Source organism: Xenopus laevis, chromosome 5L, assembly GCF_017654675.1.
Source record: "Xenopus laevis strain J_2021 chromosome 5L, Xenopus_laevis_v10.1, whole genome shotgun sequence".
NCBI classification, from domain to species: Eukaryota; Metazoa; Chordata; class Amphibia; order Anura; family Pipidae; genus Xenopus; species Xenopus laevis.
Window position 1 is genome coordinate 145,521,949 of NC_054379.1, and position 16,101 is coordinate 145,538,049.

Below are 16,101 nucleotides of genomic sequence, written 5' to 3' on the forward strand. Positions count from 1 at the left end.
TTTTTTCCAAGCACAGCATATTGAAAACAAAGCAAGCAAACCTTGCAGAAACTAAACATAAAAACTCTTCCAAAAGATTCCAAAAGACAAATACAACAATCCAGCATTTATCACTGAATACCTATGATGTTACGTTACGATATGGGATGATTAGTAATGGCATCACAACTGGCACAAACTATACCCCTTGCCCATTATACTAAACAAAGCTGAGCAGGAAAGTTGGAAACAAAGACTTTCCTGACTCTTGTCCTGTTTCATATTCAGTGGGCTCCAGGTGTCTAAATTTCCCTAATTACTTTACATAAAGTAAAGAGGAGGCTTGTAATAATGCAAGTTATCTAAGATATGTCTTATATATGTTATGTGTGTACTGTTGCCTTCTGACAGCTCATGATTGACAAGTTTGCAGAAGTTTGCAGAAGAACACCTGAAGTTCCATTGTCTACACTCCTGCCACATGCACTTCTAGTTATTCGGCTAACATTTTTTCCTAAATAGAACAGAAAACTTTCTCAGAAGCACTAACATTCAAACTCCTAGACAAACCCATAAACCAATGTAAGACCCAGAGAAATGAAAAGACAGAGAGAGAGTTACCTGGCTCAAGACAGGATGAGAAGTCAAAGAGTTGTCCTAAGAAGTTATTTGGGTGGAAGAGTCCAGTTTTTAGCCACATCAACTAGGCCAGACAAGCAATCATTTTTAGTGACAGCAGATACCGGCTTCCCATCTAAAGAAACGCACTAGTAAAATTGACAAACCTGCTGCATGACAACTAAAACTCTTCTAGTGCTTTTGAACGCCCACCATTTCTCTCTATTCATCCAATCACGTTTCCACTGTACATCATCAGCCTTTCTTCCCTCTATGTCTTCAGCGGTGGCTCAGGCGCGGGATCACTTCTCATCTCTATGCTAATTATTTAGGCACATGGACAACAGAGATGATGGTTTCAGACAGGAAAGCAATGGACCAGAAGTCAAAGATAGAAATTAATAAGTTGACACCACTAAATGCTGAGAATAAATGGGCATACGTGCAATGCTCTGGCTAATGCATCAGCTGGATCCTCTATTAGTAGAGCGGCAGACAGTCTGCGAGGCAGTGTGGTAGAGAAAGCTTAGCTGGGTTGTACGCATCAAGCTCAAGCTCCCTGAGAGACTACTTTACTGCTGCAGAACAGCACAGTGCTGACTTACCCTCTCTTAGCATGACATCCTCTGAGCAGAACCCAACATGCCCACTATCCAAATCCTAAAGTGTTAGGGAGGTTGACTGCTAAGCTCTGTATTTTGGCTGCACTATAAAAAATAGCTCTAACCCTGTTTATTAGGCTTTTCAGCACTGTCAGGCAAGATAGGGGGATGTAAGCTGTTTGCTATGTGCTTTCTATATCGTACCCACAGGCCCCTAAATCTCTAGAGCAGACTGTGCAGCATGTGCAGTGCTGTATATACTGTAATAGATGGGAACTCTTAATGATCAGAGAACCATTGCTTCTATTGCTGGGGTGTTGTATCCAAGGCTAGGTGGATATTAACTCATAACTACAGTAAAGAGAGATATTGTAACTTAATGGATATATATATAATTAGCAACAATACAAAAAAAAAATATAAAGGTCTATGAATATAATATACAGTTCTTAACCATAAGACTGAGAGTGAATCTCCATCCCATGTCTAAAGAATACAATAGAGAATGATTCTATTTAATGAGATTTATTTTTATTTTTCCAGTACAGATGTGGGACCTGTTATCCAGAATGCTTGGTACCTGGGGTGTCCTGGATAATGGATCTTTCTAGAATTTGGATCTTCCTACCTTAAGTCTACTAGAAAATCACATAAACATTTAATAAACCCAACAGGCTGGTTTTGCTTCCAATAAGGATTGATTATATCTTAGTTGGGATCAAGTACATGGTAATCAGGAAATCATTTTCAAAAACTGGGATTATTTAAATTTAATGGAGTTGATGGGAGACGCCCTTTCGGTAATTTGGAGCTTTCTGAATTACAGTTTTCCGGATAACGGATCCCATTCCTGTAGAAAACCAAGCAACTTCATGCAGTAATGGGTCAATTCACCTTCCTAATACACTTGTCTGATTGCAAGGACCAGCGACCCTATAAACCAAAAATAGTTTTGTATTAGTTTGTAATGGAAAAATATACCCCCCTTTTTTGACACAATATGTGGGACCTGTTATCAAGAATGCTCGGGACGTGAGGGTTTCCAGATAACAGGTTTTTCTGTCATTTGGATCTTCATATCTCAAGTCTACTAGAAAATCATGTAATCATCAACCCAATAGGCTGCGTTTGTTTTCAATAAAGATTAATTATATCTTAGTTGGGATCAAGGACAAGGTACTGTTTTATTATTACAGAGAAAAGGGAAATAATTTTTAAGAATTTGTATTATTAAGGTTTCCGGATAATGGATCCCATAGGTATTTTTGGTAATGCAGTTATACTTGATTCCAACGATTCAAAGAAACAATGATAGTTTGTTTCTACTCAATGGGACCCCCTTCTCTTAGGCTCCATGCAACTTCTTTCTCACTTTGTTTCATTATAAAGTGATGAATTCTGGGACTTAAAGTCCCTCTGCTTTCCAGAGAATCTGCAACTTCCCCTCCCCAAGAATCCATCACTTCACAATGGAGTACAATGAGTTTGAGGGTAATGGTCCCTGTGATAACCTTCAGCCTATCACTTCTTTCCTTTTAGTCTGTTGAATTAGGTATGTCTGTGTAAAAAATAAATTGTATTTATATTTGGCATTTCAGATAATGTTTATGTGCATATACCCAACTGAGCTCATGTAATTAAAAGTGGGTTTTGTATTTTATAATTAAATAACTCTATTACAAAAGGTGAATATAAGTAAAACAACAACAGTGAAAGACCAACTAAACAATACTGTATATGAGTGTCCATGAACTTCCTTTTCTACATAAGACTTGTTTACATAATAGGTGCCATGTGCCTCAGTACAGCAGCCCACAGCAACCAATCAGTTATTTGCTTTCTTTTTTTTCAACCGTAATAGTCTGATCGAAGCCGATTGCTGATTGGTTATTAGGCAGTACTGCATCTGTGAAATATTCTAGCAACATTTGTAGTCAGTCTTACTGACAATGCTACTAACCAAGAAAACTGCTTTTCTTCTTCTGTTTATTCCAGAAATATAAACCATGTCTTTATAATGTCAAGACCATGATATTTAATGATCCAGCATGATCTTTAATGTCCAGTGATTACTGATACGACTTCTAGATGACTTGTTTTATCAAATGTCCCAAACAGGATTTTCTATAATCCTTCTGCTTACGTTGTAACAATGCCCTTCCAATAGCACATACTTATTCAGCCCTGATCCTCCCACACACCATAGTATGTAAGTTACCTCTTCTCTTGGATCATTCTTATCTCTTAACACTCATAAACCACACTCTTTAAGGCTCATAATCACTTTGATGTATCAGTCAGATAACATGCTATGTCAATCTGCAGGCTTGAAATGAATGGAGTATGCTTAACCTATATTCATTGTCTTGACTGTAACATGCAGACACCCATTCAAATTACTTTTTATTTAACCTTTAATCCACTTGTGGTTGCTCTGCACATATGAATAAGACAACAGTGCCCCTCCTGTCAAGCATCTAGCATAGCTACTCTGCAGTGCAAGGAAAGTATAGAGTCTGTAGGCATCAGGCACTGCATACATGAATACTACATAAAGAGATGTCTGCAGTCACTAAGAAGTAGGTAGCATATCTTTCTTATAAGGAGTAGTTTACAATATATCATCTTTAGCATGAAAAACATCCCAGTGCAGAATAATCTGTTTTTTTTCCCCATAGAGTCCATGGAGTATTTTAATTAACACAAACAGTAATGAATATTTATTTGAGTCTCCATTAACATCATAAAAAAAGACAACATATTCCCAAGACTCTGAGGAAAGCCCCCCAATCTGATTCAATAAGTTAATTTACTTAGGGGCCGATTCATCAAGAGTCGAATATCGAGGGTTAATTAACCCACGATATTCGACTAGGAACTAAAATCCTTCGACTTCGAATATCGAAGTCGAAGGATTTAGCGCAAATGCTGCGATCGAACGATCGAAGGATTATTCCTTTGATCGAACGATTAAATCCTTCGAATCGAACGATTCGAAGGATTTAAATCCAACGATCGAAGGAATATCCTTCGATCAAAAAAACTTAGGCAAGCCTATGGGGACCTTCCCCATAGGCTAACATTGACTTCGGTAGCTTTTAGCTGCCGAAGTAGGGGGTCGAAGTTTTTTTTAAAGAGGCAGTACTTCGACCATCGAATGCTCGAATAGTCGAACGATTTTTAGTTCGAATCCTTCGATTCGAAGTCGTAGTCGTAGTCGAAGGTCGAAGTAGCCCATTCGATGGTCGAAGTAGCCCAAAAAACACTTCGAAATTCGAAGTTTTTTTACTTCGAATCCTTCACTCGAGCTTAGTGTTTGTTGTTATCACCCAAGACATTATATGATACTATCATTCACCACTCAGACTTCTTTATGGGGATGAACTTGAAAATATCACAACTTTACATAAACACAGGGAGACTATGCACTCTCTGAACACTGAATCTATTCGCACAGGCAACCATGAGAATACTACTGAATTTAAATGTTGTGCTTCTTTAATTAAAATAAAATGTCAAAATGTCAAAATGTCTTGAATCTATACTCAATGCATAGCAAATATGTAGTGGGTATTGATAAAAAGGGGCAAATGAACAGAAAGAAAAAGGGGAAACTGGTGGGGAAATAGGTGGGGGACAAATGATCAAACGTGAGAAAGTTAGTGGGAGGTAGGAGATAAGGATTTAGTGGGGGAGGGATAATATGCCATAAAGCAAGACTGGAACAGAAAAAAATTTGAATTATAAGGACAAATAGAAGTAGACAAAAGAAGTAAGGTTTCTTATATATACAGTAGAATAGGGTTTTTTTAAAAAGTATTGGGAAAAGGTGATGGCACTCATCCTGATAATCTTAGATATAAATGAACTGAAGAGAGAGAGAGAGAGAGAGAGAGAGAGAGAGAGAGAGAGTGAGAGAGAGAGAGAGAGAGAGAGAGAGAGAGAGAGAGAGTGAGAGAACAATTTCATCAACAAAGATATGAAATATTTAGGTCACTCATCCTACTGTATTCAGTGCATTCCCAGTTTACACTGTGTCTGCCTGATTATGCGCTTGAGTAACTAAGATAAAAGGCATGTGGTTGCACAAGACTTAGAGTGAGGTTTTAATATCCTACATACCCCCCTCCAACCTTCCCCCCATTCACACATGCCCAAAAAAAAAAGTCTTCATCTGCAGCTACAACACAGAACAGTCTGACTCTCAAACACAGGATTATCTGGCGGTAACTTTGTGTGCGCATAGAATGAATAGATTCATGAAACACACGTGTGTATATTGCCATAAAGAAATGGACCGGTAAATATAGTAAAAATGATCTTTAGGTCGGTGGCTTGCAAGAATGTGACTCCCTCAACTGAAAGTTCCTACTAAAGGCTGCAGTCAGTAGTGGACAGCTCCGGGTGCTGAAAAGGGAAAGTCTGACAGCAAGAGCAGACTGAGAAGCCAGACTGGGGAGGGGGGGGGGAATCCTCAGCTAAACACAGAGCAGTAAAGTAGACACAGCTACTCAGCACTCTGTCTGTATAGCAGAGGCGACTTAGAACAATGGCAGACAACTTAAAATCCTGCTGTAATCACTTTAATAAGATTAATCAGTGAATTAGCAGCAGTCAAATGTCAGGACTGCAAGAATGAGAGGACGTTTGGCAATTAACATGTTTTTGGCATGGAGCAATGAACTCTGTTATTGTTAGAGCTCTTGTGATATGTAGAATGATCCTTCCTTACTCTAAAACATACAACAAAACTAGACAGAACTATGGACAGTCAATAGTCAATAGAAGAATTCCCCTCACAGCCGTGACTTTCCTGTTTTAAGCTGAAACTACAAAGAACACAACAAGATCAGTTACACAACTCTTAACACTGAGCCCTGTTATTCCTGGGAATAAGACGAATTCATGACAAGGGGAGACGTAATTACATCATAAAGTTACATATCTTCTACCTCCTGTATTTTCTATCAAAGTCAGAACACTGTAAAATATGGTAGTAATGTACCTAGAATCAACTAGCTAATCACTGACTCCTCAGTTCAACATATACTGATAATATCCATATAAAGAACAGAAATATTTTTTACATTAGATAAAATTAAACAAATCCTTTATACAACAACAACAAAAACAAAGAGACAAAGCCCTTTCCAAGATTCCAGAAAGCCATACCTTTCTTTGTTTAATGCCAGCGCCAGAGCAACTAGACTTCAATACTATTCAAACTTCAGGTGGGGAATTAGTTGCAAAACAGTTTGCCAGCAGCCGAGCTTTTCTGCATGCACTAATAATCACAGAGCTGAGCAGCACAAAGACAGAAGAAATCGGCAATTAAAGGCAACAATACTTTACGAGAACAGTGGGAAAGCCATCTTCTAACATCTTCTTTAAGGTTCAGCGTTTTTTTTAAAGGCAAGCGTGAATCAACATACCACAAGTAGAGCAAAGACAGCCTGGGTTATTTTTTTTTTGTTTTGTTTGGTTTTCTCCAGAATAATCTGCATAAGGAAACACCAGATTCCAGCTTTAGAAGAATGAAATAGTTACCCACCAATAGGGAGTAAAAAACAGCATCCAGAAGACAGCAAGGGGAAACCTCTGTCTCTCTCTCTCTCTCTCGCATTCTTTCTTTCTGTATGTGTCTCTCTCTTTAGTGTGCTGGAGCTTAGGGGAAAAAAATGTCGCCCTGGTAGGAATGACAAATGCAGCACGATAGGCTAGCAGGCCTAAGGGATCTGTTTTACTTCCACACACATCCTCTAATGCACGCACTCCCACTCATCCTCTCGATATGCTTTTTTTTTTTTTTTTCACTTTTTTTTTTTTTTTCACCAGCTCTAAATCCCCGGCATATGACCTTCTGTTAAATAGATAAAAAAAATTGCTTATCAGTCATGCAAATGAGGCTGAATTCATTTTCCACAACAGATGGCCTCATAGATAATGATGATGGAAGAGAGAAAATTGAATGTCTCTCACAAGGTGGCCATGGCAACCGAGAGCAGAATAATATCAATAATAAGCTCGCTGCATAATAAGGTTGTCAATCCCACGAATCAAAGTCTCCTGCTAAATCAGGTATACCACCCCAACCGGTTATTTTCGACGTCGGCTCTTAAATGGGAGATATTTTTCACCAGAAATTCCCCTTTGTTAACCCCTTAGCGTTACCAGGGGTCGAATTCAGCTGCAAAGAGAAACCGGGGGGCTATAGGGAGGCAATTATATATTATATTCTTCCAATAAAAAGGTGTATTTGTATGAAAGTGTATATATATATATATATATATATATATTTATTTATTTATTTATTTTTTTTTTTAAATTAAAAACATCTATGCATCTATGCAGATTGGTCTGCTCAAAGCTGTCAGAAAATACAGGACAGAATAGAGATTGTCTGGCGATTTAAGGGTTGTGTTCACGACTGTACTAAACCACAGCCTGATCTGCTTTGACTGCCTTTTTTTCCCTTTGCTGTTATCCTTCTCCAGTCTCCCCTCTCCGTCTACCCCTCCGTCTCTCTTCCATGGCATTACTGCAATGAGGTAGAAGCAGCCATCAGCCTCCACCTTAGTTCCCAGGGGGCTGTCCAGTATAATGAATCAGCAGCCATTCTGAGCAGACTGATTAAAATGAAAATGGCAAGGCACATGTCTGGGCGGAACTAGAGCTCAGCCTTGCTGCCTGTCTGGCAAAGCATGCTCACTATTGCTATTCGGCTGATAATCATGGCAGAACGCCTATGCATTCCTTGCTGACCTATAGTGCCAACAGCATTTCTCTTTGGATGAGCATTTTCAATGTATGAGGAAGCCTTTGGAAATTTTCTCTCTTCAGGCACAAGCCGGGAGTATGATCAGCACTAAAAGCCCACCCATTGCTGGCAGCACATTATGCAGCAGACAGTAAGCTGTAAGTAAGGGATAGGCAAGTCATTATTTAAACACATGGCTCTACTGCATTATTTAAATTTTAAAAAAATATATATATATATTATATGTATTCTGCATACAAATGAACCAAAGACACTTCCAATCAAATAAAACACAAAATCAGAATTAGGATAAAAATAATGCATTCCCAGACAATCAAGATATTACCATATGGGGTTCTGCAATGTCTCGTTCCTAGTCCCCTCCTGTTTTTTGTGTGTTTTTAATTTCTTATATTTTTTTTTTAGAGGGAGCAGTTGCACAGCTTATGTATTTTTCCTCCCTAAGCTCCTTGCTGTTAAGAAAGCCTCCTCTCTGCCTCAATTTGACTGGGATGCTGCAGTGCGATTCACAGATCAATAGAGCTGTTCTAATGGAGGCTGCACTCTGTGAGCAGCTGCAGTCGGCTGTGCAAGTAAAACCCTCCTGACGTCTGGGCTCGCCGTTGCCACTGATTGGACGCCGCATCGGATGTTCTGCCAAGCAAAAAATAGCAATCGCTTTTACCGTCTATTAGGAAGAAATGGTAGGTTGAATTTTTTTTTCTCAGTCTCTAGGAGACAGAGGATGGGTTCTTCCATGCAGCCAGCCACACAGTATCATTTAAGGACAAGTCTCCCAGAGGAGAGTGGTCACCATAATGATAAAAAAATATACATAATGACACCCACAGAATATTATGTGACTGCAAAGCCCCACAGCAGGTACATGCACTGAATCATCCACAACAAGCAGGTGAGGAGGATTCTTCTACTGGGTCAGGGCAACAATGTTCCCTAGAGTGTGTGTGCGTGATTCTATTAGAAAGTAACACATTTTCAGGCTTGTCATAAGGGACAAATAGCAGTGAAACTGAAGTGCGATGCTAATGAGCAAGTATTTTTAGAGTGGGTTGGCTATTCATGGGGTTAATTGGCACTGCTATTCCTGTACGGCACTGGCAAACATCATGCGTGAAGCAGAAATGCTGTGGGTGCGTGCGTTTCTAGATCGATATCCAAATATTAAAATGGAAACATAGAAAGAAATCTTTTTAATACTTTAAATTTATGTTCTTCCTGCTTTTGTTCGGTGTTGTCCCTGGCGTTCTGTTCTAGGGCTTCTATAAAGCACTTACTAGCGAAGACCACTATTCCCAGTCAGCCACTTATGGAAAAATAGAGATTTCAAATTGCTCATCCATTTAAAGGCTGGGCATGTTTGGAATTTAACAAGTAAGGTTTGACATAGAAGAGGTAAAACTTTTGTACAAATAATGAATAGAAATGCAGGAGTGCATGTGGGGTAGCACAGAAAACAATAGAAATGCTGGGGAGTGAAAGGTATTTTGGTGTTTAAAGGAGAAAAAAAGGCATACTTAATTGGAGGTGCCAAAAGTTAGGCACCTTTAAGTGATTATATATATTTAACTCACACCCCAGGCCGGTGCTCCTATCATGAGAAAACTGCACTGGTCAGGGGGTTCTTCCAACGGGCACCACTGAGCGATCAGTTTCCTTCTTCTTTCTTCAAATTTCCAGGGGCAGACGCATGTGCAGTAATACGGAATAACCAACTTCTTCTTCGTTAAAGTTCGACTTTTCGCGCTACTGCACATGCACACCTGCCCGAAGAAAGAAGAAGCTGGAAGTCGATCGATCCGTGGTGCTTGCTTGAAGAACCCCAAGACAGTTTTCTGCTGATAGGAGCACTGGCCTGGGGTGTCAGGAAAGTAGATACAATCACTTGGGGTGCCTAACTTTTGGCACCCCCAAGTAAAGAGCACCTTTCCTTCTCCTTTAACTTTTGTAGATGTGAATGGCATATATTGGGACCAGGGTGCTAGGTCATGTAATAAGTGCTGCAACAAAACAAGTCAGGTATTATAACTGAGCAACCTGAGCTCAACTGAGGAGCTAGATTGGAGCCTATAGTTCCCAACAATACAGTGCAAGGGCTGGATAAAGAGGCATAGAGGCCTTTAGATGAAAATATAATGGGCCTCTTCCTCCAAAGAATGTTTGTTTATTTGCATTGAAGTCTCAAAAATCATACTACAGAGTTACTGTAATGGTTACAGACAACTGGAGAAAGCTTAAAGTCACTTTAAAATGAAAATGTCCTTGGTAGAATGTGAACTGTGCAGGTATATTTTGTGTCAGCACAAAATGAACAATTCAACACTTGCTTGTGCAGATCAGTGCAAAAACATTAAATCCTGTTAACATGACAAAATGTTTGGTTATGCCATGTGTTCTCTATGCCTGGCTCTCACAGGCCCTTTTAAAATGCTTTTTTTTAATACTGCCCTGCTGCAGCTCTTTATTTACCCAACACTGAGTACAAGGACCCAACTGAAGGTAAATTAGCGTGTGGCTTCTCAAAGAAAGGGCTGGAGAGTTTGAATTACACTGAGGAGTCTTAGAGAGAGAGAGAGGAACAGTGTGTGACATTCAGGTTAGCCGGGGCCATAGCCATGGCACAGTTTAAGCACACAATGGAGTCTGATGCCAACGTTAATTTCAGAGTTCAGTGCAGCTTAGCTGGCTTTTATTATAAACAAAACCAATGACTTCAACACAAGATTAGCAGTCCCACTTTAACATCCACATTGGTTTATACAGAAAACACAAATATATTCAGCACTTACAGGCTTGGAAGTACAAAGTCCAAGAGACCTCTGTTAGACTGTCACTTAAAACACAGTCTCTTAGGAGGGGTTTTCCTTTCCTCTTTCCAGTCACTTGGTCCTAAAAATTACTGCAGCTCAGTGTGGGAACACATTCTCCTTCCCAGCGACTCACTGTCGGGTATTGCTGGGATTCCTTTGGGTTTCTGGCTCGATGCCTTGAACATTTTCCAGGTGAGCAGCCTGTAGGGTTGCTCACTATATGTTACATGGCCTCTGTAGTCCCAGCCCAGCTGCTGCCTGATTAGTTGCAATCAGCCAATCAGGGCTGACTCTACCCTATTTAAGGTCAGCCCTCCAAACACACCTTGCCAGAGAATTGCCTCCCAGACTAGCAGTGTGGCAGTGTCCCTAGCTAAGGGTTTCAGTTCTAGCCTCCTTTTCTTGCCTTGCCTTGCCTTGTCTTGTCTTGTCTGAACTCTTCCCTGTCTTGTCCTGCCTGGCTCTGAACCTTGTCTTGTCTTGTTCTGCTTTACCTTCCCTTTCTAGTTCTGCTCTGATCCAGCTCTAAACCTTGATCTCTCCTTGCTTTAACCTTTTCTTGACTTTGCCCTGCCCGGCTTTCCTTGCTATTACAAATCTTGCTCTGTTCCTCAATTCAAACTTGATCTAGCCTTAACTTTATTCTGCCTTGACCTTGACCTGACCCCAGCCTTGCCTGTAACTGATTTCTGCTTTCTGTTCTACCTTGTACCTTTCCCTGACTTCACCTTGTACAGACCTTTCCTCGCCTGTTCCTGATTCTTGCTTCCTGACCCTGCCTTGTACCTTGTATCCCCTCATCTTGCTCTGCATCTTGCCAAGGCGCTCCAGTCCTCTCTTACTATTCTGCTCTAGTTTCCTTCTGCACTCTATCCCCAGTTTGATCTGATCTATGTCTGCACTGTCCTATCCTGTCTGTTCCACTCCTGCTCCATCCAGTCTGTTCCTGTCCTCTTCCTGTCGTTGCCCTCTTCATCCTGCCTAGTCCAGTCCTGATCTTCGCCCTCTCCTGCTCTGCACCTGATCCAGTCTGACTCTTCGCCCTCATCAACCTTTTCCTGCCTTCCCTTTACGTGTTCCCTAGGCACATACAGATCCTGCCTCAAGGACTCGCCCTTTCCCTATCAGTCTCCACAGTGCCCCCTACCTAATCCTTGACACTCACATGCCTCCCTCCAGCACACAAAGGTGTCCACAGGTCTCTCACCCTCCTCCAGCACAAGGAGGTCTCCAGGGAGCACTGAGGTACAGCCCCACACCTCTTTTTAACTGTAGCTCATTTGTAGCCTAATCAGGCAACTATCCATGGCTGAGCAGCTAAAAAACCCTGAATGGAGTATGGATGGCCCACCCTGCCCTCATCCATTCACTACAGGAACCCATTTATCCAGCTTTTCCTAAGCTGGCAAAATACAGCCTTACTTGCTGCAGAACTATACATCTTTCCTGGAGTTTTCTACTTATCAGTGTATTACTGGTGAAATATACACAAAATTGTGACCTTTTCAAGCCCACCTCTTACAAGTGTAAACACCATGAAGTATTCCAATCACTTCCCAGAGGGATAAAGGCACTGTTGTAAGCATTGTGAGCACTAGGATATTGATTTTGCCAATGTATGCCCTTTCCCATTATGTTCTGCTTTCCTTGTCGGAACAATAGACTTAGGAACCAGTGGCACCCAAGAGATCTCCTGGATCATCAAAAATCAGGTCGATTTATTTGAGCAAATGTCTGAACATGAAAGATGTGTATGTTCAGCCTTTAAGTACTATGTTACTGTCACGATCACCGCCAGGAGCAGTTCCTCCCCTGCCGGCGTCGCTCCCAAAATGGCGGCGCCCATGGCCGCCACATGGGTAGCGGCACTGGCGCAATGACATCAGCGCATCGACGTCGGCGCAAGGATGCCAATGACATCACTATGGCGCCAAATTCAAATATAAATACGCTACCAAGATGCCAGAATGGCGCCCAAGTATAGGAATCATTACAGTGTGTTTCCTGGGTGCTATTTTGAGACTATATCTTGTTCCTGATTGTTGCCTGACCTCTTGCCTGGACTTTGGACTTTGCTTATTATTCTGCCTGCCCTTGAACTCTTGCCTGGACTCTGATAAGCCTTCTGTTTAACCCTTTTGGACACCGCGAACTTGATCCCTTTGTGGGCTTCCTCCTGACAACCTCCCTGGTGGGAGCATCCCGGCTCCCTGACAGTTACTGTTCATGTAGAGCAGGGGTCCCCAACCTTTTTCACCAGTGAGCAACATTGAGATTTAAAAAGAGTTGGGGAGCAACACAAGAACAAAAAATGTTCCTGGGTGGTGCCAAATAAGGGTTGTGATTGGCTAATGGCAGCCCCTTTGTGGACTGGCAGCCTACAGGTGGGTCTGTTTGGCAGTACACCTGGTTTTTAAGCTACCAAAACTTGCCTCCAAGCCTGGAATTCAAAAATAAGCACCTTCTTTAAGGCCACTGGGAGCAACATCCAAGGGGTTGGAGAGCAACATGTTGCTCACGAGCTACTGGTTGGGGATCACTGATGTAGAGAATATGTTGCACCAGTTCGTTCAAGGACACACACTTCCTCCAATACATGCCAAGAGTTAATGATGGTATTACACATATGTGTAGAGCAGTTCTCCTGAGCATCTCTCCTGCATTGATGGCAATTGTGCATTTATGTTCTTGTTATTCATTGATCCCCAACCAGTGGCTAACAAGCAACATGTTACTCATCAGCCCCTTGGATGTTGCTGCCAGTGGCCTCAAATCAGGTGCTTATTTTTGGATTCCAGGCTTGGAGGCAAGTTTTGGTTGTACAAAAACCAGGTGTATTGTCAAACAGAGCCTTCTGTAGGCTGCCAGTCCACATAGGTTCTATCAGATAACAGTCAGTAACCCCAGGAATATTTTTCATGTTTATGTTGCTACCCAACTCTTTTTACATTTAAATGTGGCTTGCGGCTAAAAAAAAGTTGGAGACCCCTGTTGTAGAGACAAGAGACTGTTGAATCACTATGGGGTTAACTGGTAAGCTCAACAACATATTTCAAGTGATCCTGCCTCCTTATAACTAGTAGCTAGCAGTAGCCCTGGGATAGGGTTGTTCTTCTTATCAGTCAATAACAAATGTTACAAGGAGGAGTGGCAGAGGTATTTTAGGAAGTAGTAGAGGAACATCAAACTGTGGGTCCTATTTACTAATGTGTGAACCTTCACATTTGACATACTTTTGCCAAAATCAATAGTTCCCAAAGGCATCTACAAGCTGGGTGTGAAGGCAACCCTTTACCTACAATCTGGGTTTTAGGGTTCCCTTGCTAAATAGGCTCAGCCAAGCTCAACTCTGAACAGAGGGCAGTTAAGGAATGAGGGGCACCAAGTGCAACTATAGAAATATGGAAGAAGCTCATGTTGACCAAAGTACCTTTAATGAAAAGGGTTTTACATGCAACTGGCTGCTGAAAGAGTTGTGGAATCTCAACTGCACTTGTGGTCCTTAATGACCCCTATAGTCTTTTTTTTTTCATGAGAGAAAACTACAAACCCATGATGCATTGTGAGATGTTCACTTAAAAGTTAAAAAAGGATGAGTGGTAAATATTTTAACAAAATTGGTTAGTCGTCTCAAAAGTATGCATGATTAATAATACACACAGCGTTGGTGACAAATTTCTAAGCATAAACCCCTCAGTTTAGATGGAGGTTCATTAATGGGATCAGTTGATAATCTTTGAAGTGAAAAAGTATCTATATCTGTGTGGACTACAAGTACCATGATGCTTTGTGAATCATCGCTGAATTATTGAAACATAAGTTCAAGCAACTTTGCAATATACATCAATTAAAAATCCAGACTTTTCATGATTTTTAATGGTTTCTGACAGTTCCCTAAGCCTAACCCTCCTGCTCTCCTGCTGATCTTTCTTATTACTTCACTAAAGGTGGCCATACACGGGCCGATAAAAGCTGCCGACAGACCGTGTCGGCAGCTTATTGGCCCGTGTATGGGGCCCCACGACGGGCTTCACTGATCGAGATCTGGCCGAAAGTCGGCCAGATCTCGATCGGATGGGACAGAAAATCCCGTCGGATCGCGGACGCATCTATTCGTTGATGCGGTCCCGCGATCCGACCGCCCATTTGGGCATCGTTAGGATCCGATCGTTGGGCCCTAGGGCCCACGATCGGATCAGACCTATATTGCCCACCTCAAGGTGGGCATATCGGAGGGAGATCCGCTCGTTTGGCGACATCGCCAAACGAGCGGATCTCTCCATGTATGGCCACCTTAAGCTGGCTGACTACTGTTACTTTTTATCATCATGGTTTCTGACAGTTCCCTAAGCCTAACCTTCCTGCTCTCCTGCTGATCTTTCTGACTACTTTGCTGAGCTGGCTGACTACTGTTACTTTGTATCATCAGCCATCTGTCCTCAGCCTGCATCCTCCAAACCCCACAATTCCCTGCACACGTGATTTTAATAAAGAAAGGAACATCATAGTGCAATGCATTTTGGGTTGTGTAGTTCCTGCATGTTGTCTGTAAGCTGTGGAGAAGTTATTACAATTTGTAACATCAGTGTTTTAGTCTCTCCTTCCCTGCCAGGATTTCAAATGATGCAATAAGAGAAGAACTGTTAAACAGTGTCGGACTGGCCCGGCGGGACACCGGGAAAAAACCTGTTGGGCCCGACCCTCATGGGCCCTGCTGGTCCAGACCACCTCTGCAAATATGGGGGATTTGGAAAAAAAAAATTCCGGCGATGCGCAGTGCCGTCTGTGCATGCGTGCAAAGGAAATCCGTTGTGCATGCGCTCCCAGCGGCTCCGTAAAGAATTCAAGCTCAGCCGGCTCGTCACAGTAGGGGACAGGGGCCGGCACGGGGGGGCCCTGGACAGCAGTCCCGGTGGGCCCTGGACCCCCCAGTCTGACCCTGCTGTTAAACAGCTGGATTTCAGCATAGAAATGGCATTTATTCATACTTTGTGAAGAAACAGGTAACTGTGATGAGTATATTAGGGGTTTCTGTGTTATGTGAGCCTCTTTATCAAATTTTGGTTTGGAAGCCGTAGTTCCCTTTTAACAATAAATTGTTCCCATCATTAAAAAGAAGGTTTTGGTATTGCTGCTTTAATGCATTTGTGTTAATCAGGGCAAGGACTTCACTTGCCATAATTGATAATATTCACCATAATAAGTATGAGACCATTATTCTCATATCCTATACATTAATGCACTGTAGGTGGCTCCCTGTTTATCATACTATACAACATTCAGTAAGTCATTGGGTACAAGTTGCCTCTCTGTCTCT

The 16,101-nt window shown here is 41.7% G+C and overlaps 1 protein-coding gene and 1 long non-coding RNA gene across 11 annotated transcripts in view; one reads left to right on the top strand and one right to left on the bottom strand.

Annotated features, from left to right (window-relative positions):
* The window catches only part of LOC108717166 (myelin transcription factor 1-like protein), a 310,654-nt gene extending 303,345 nt beyond the window's left edge, over positions 1–7,309 (bottom strand). For 8 of the 9 annotated variants that reach the window (XM_041563524.1, XM_041563530.1, XM_041563531.1 and 5 more), the window contains exon 1: positions 6,751–7,309. The gene's annotated coding sequence lies outside the window, so the exon portion shown is untranslated. Of the gene's footprint in view, positions 1–600; positions 1,337–6,750 lie in introns of those variants that run through there. The other variant, XM_041563523.1, reaches the window with a different exon arrangement.
* A 219-nt stretch (positions 7,310–7,528) lies between these two features.
* LOC121393835 lies at positions 7,529–15,437 on the top strand. 2 transcript variants are annotated; one of them, XR_005961399.1, is made up of 3 exons: positions 7,529–8,114; positions 8,383–8,869; positions 15,397–15,437. It is a non-coding gene; the product is annotated as an uncharacterized LOC121393835 (long non-coding RNA). The 2 variants fall into 2 exon arrangements; XR_005961400.1 differs by having other exon boundaries at positions 8,383–8,660; positions 15,397–15,435.
* Positions 15,438–16,101: the final 664 nt, after the last annotated feature.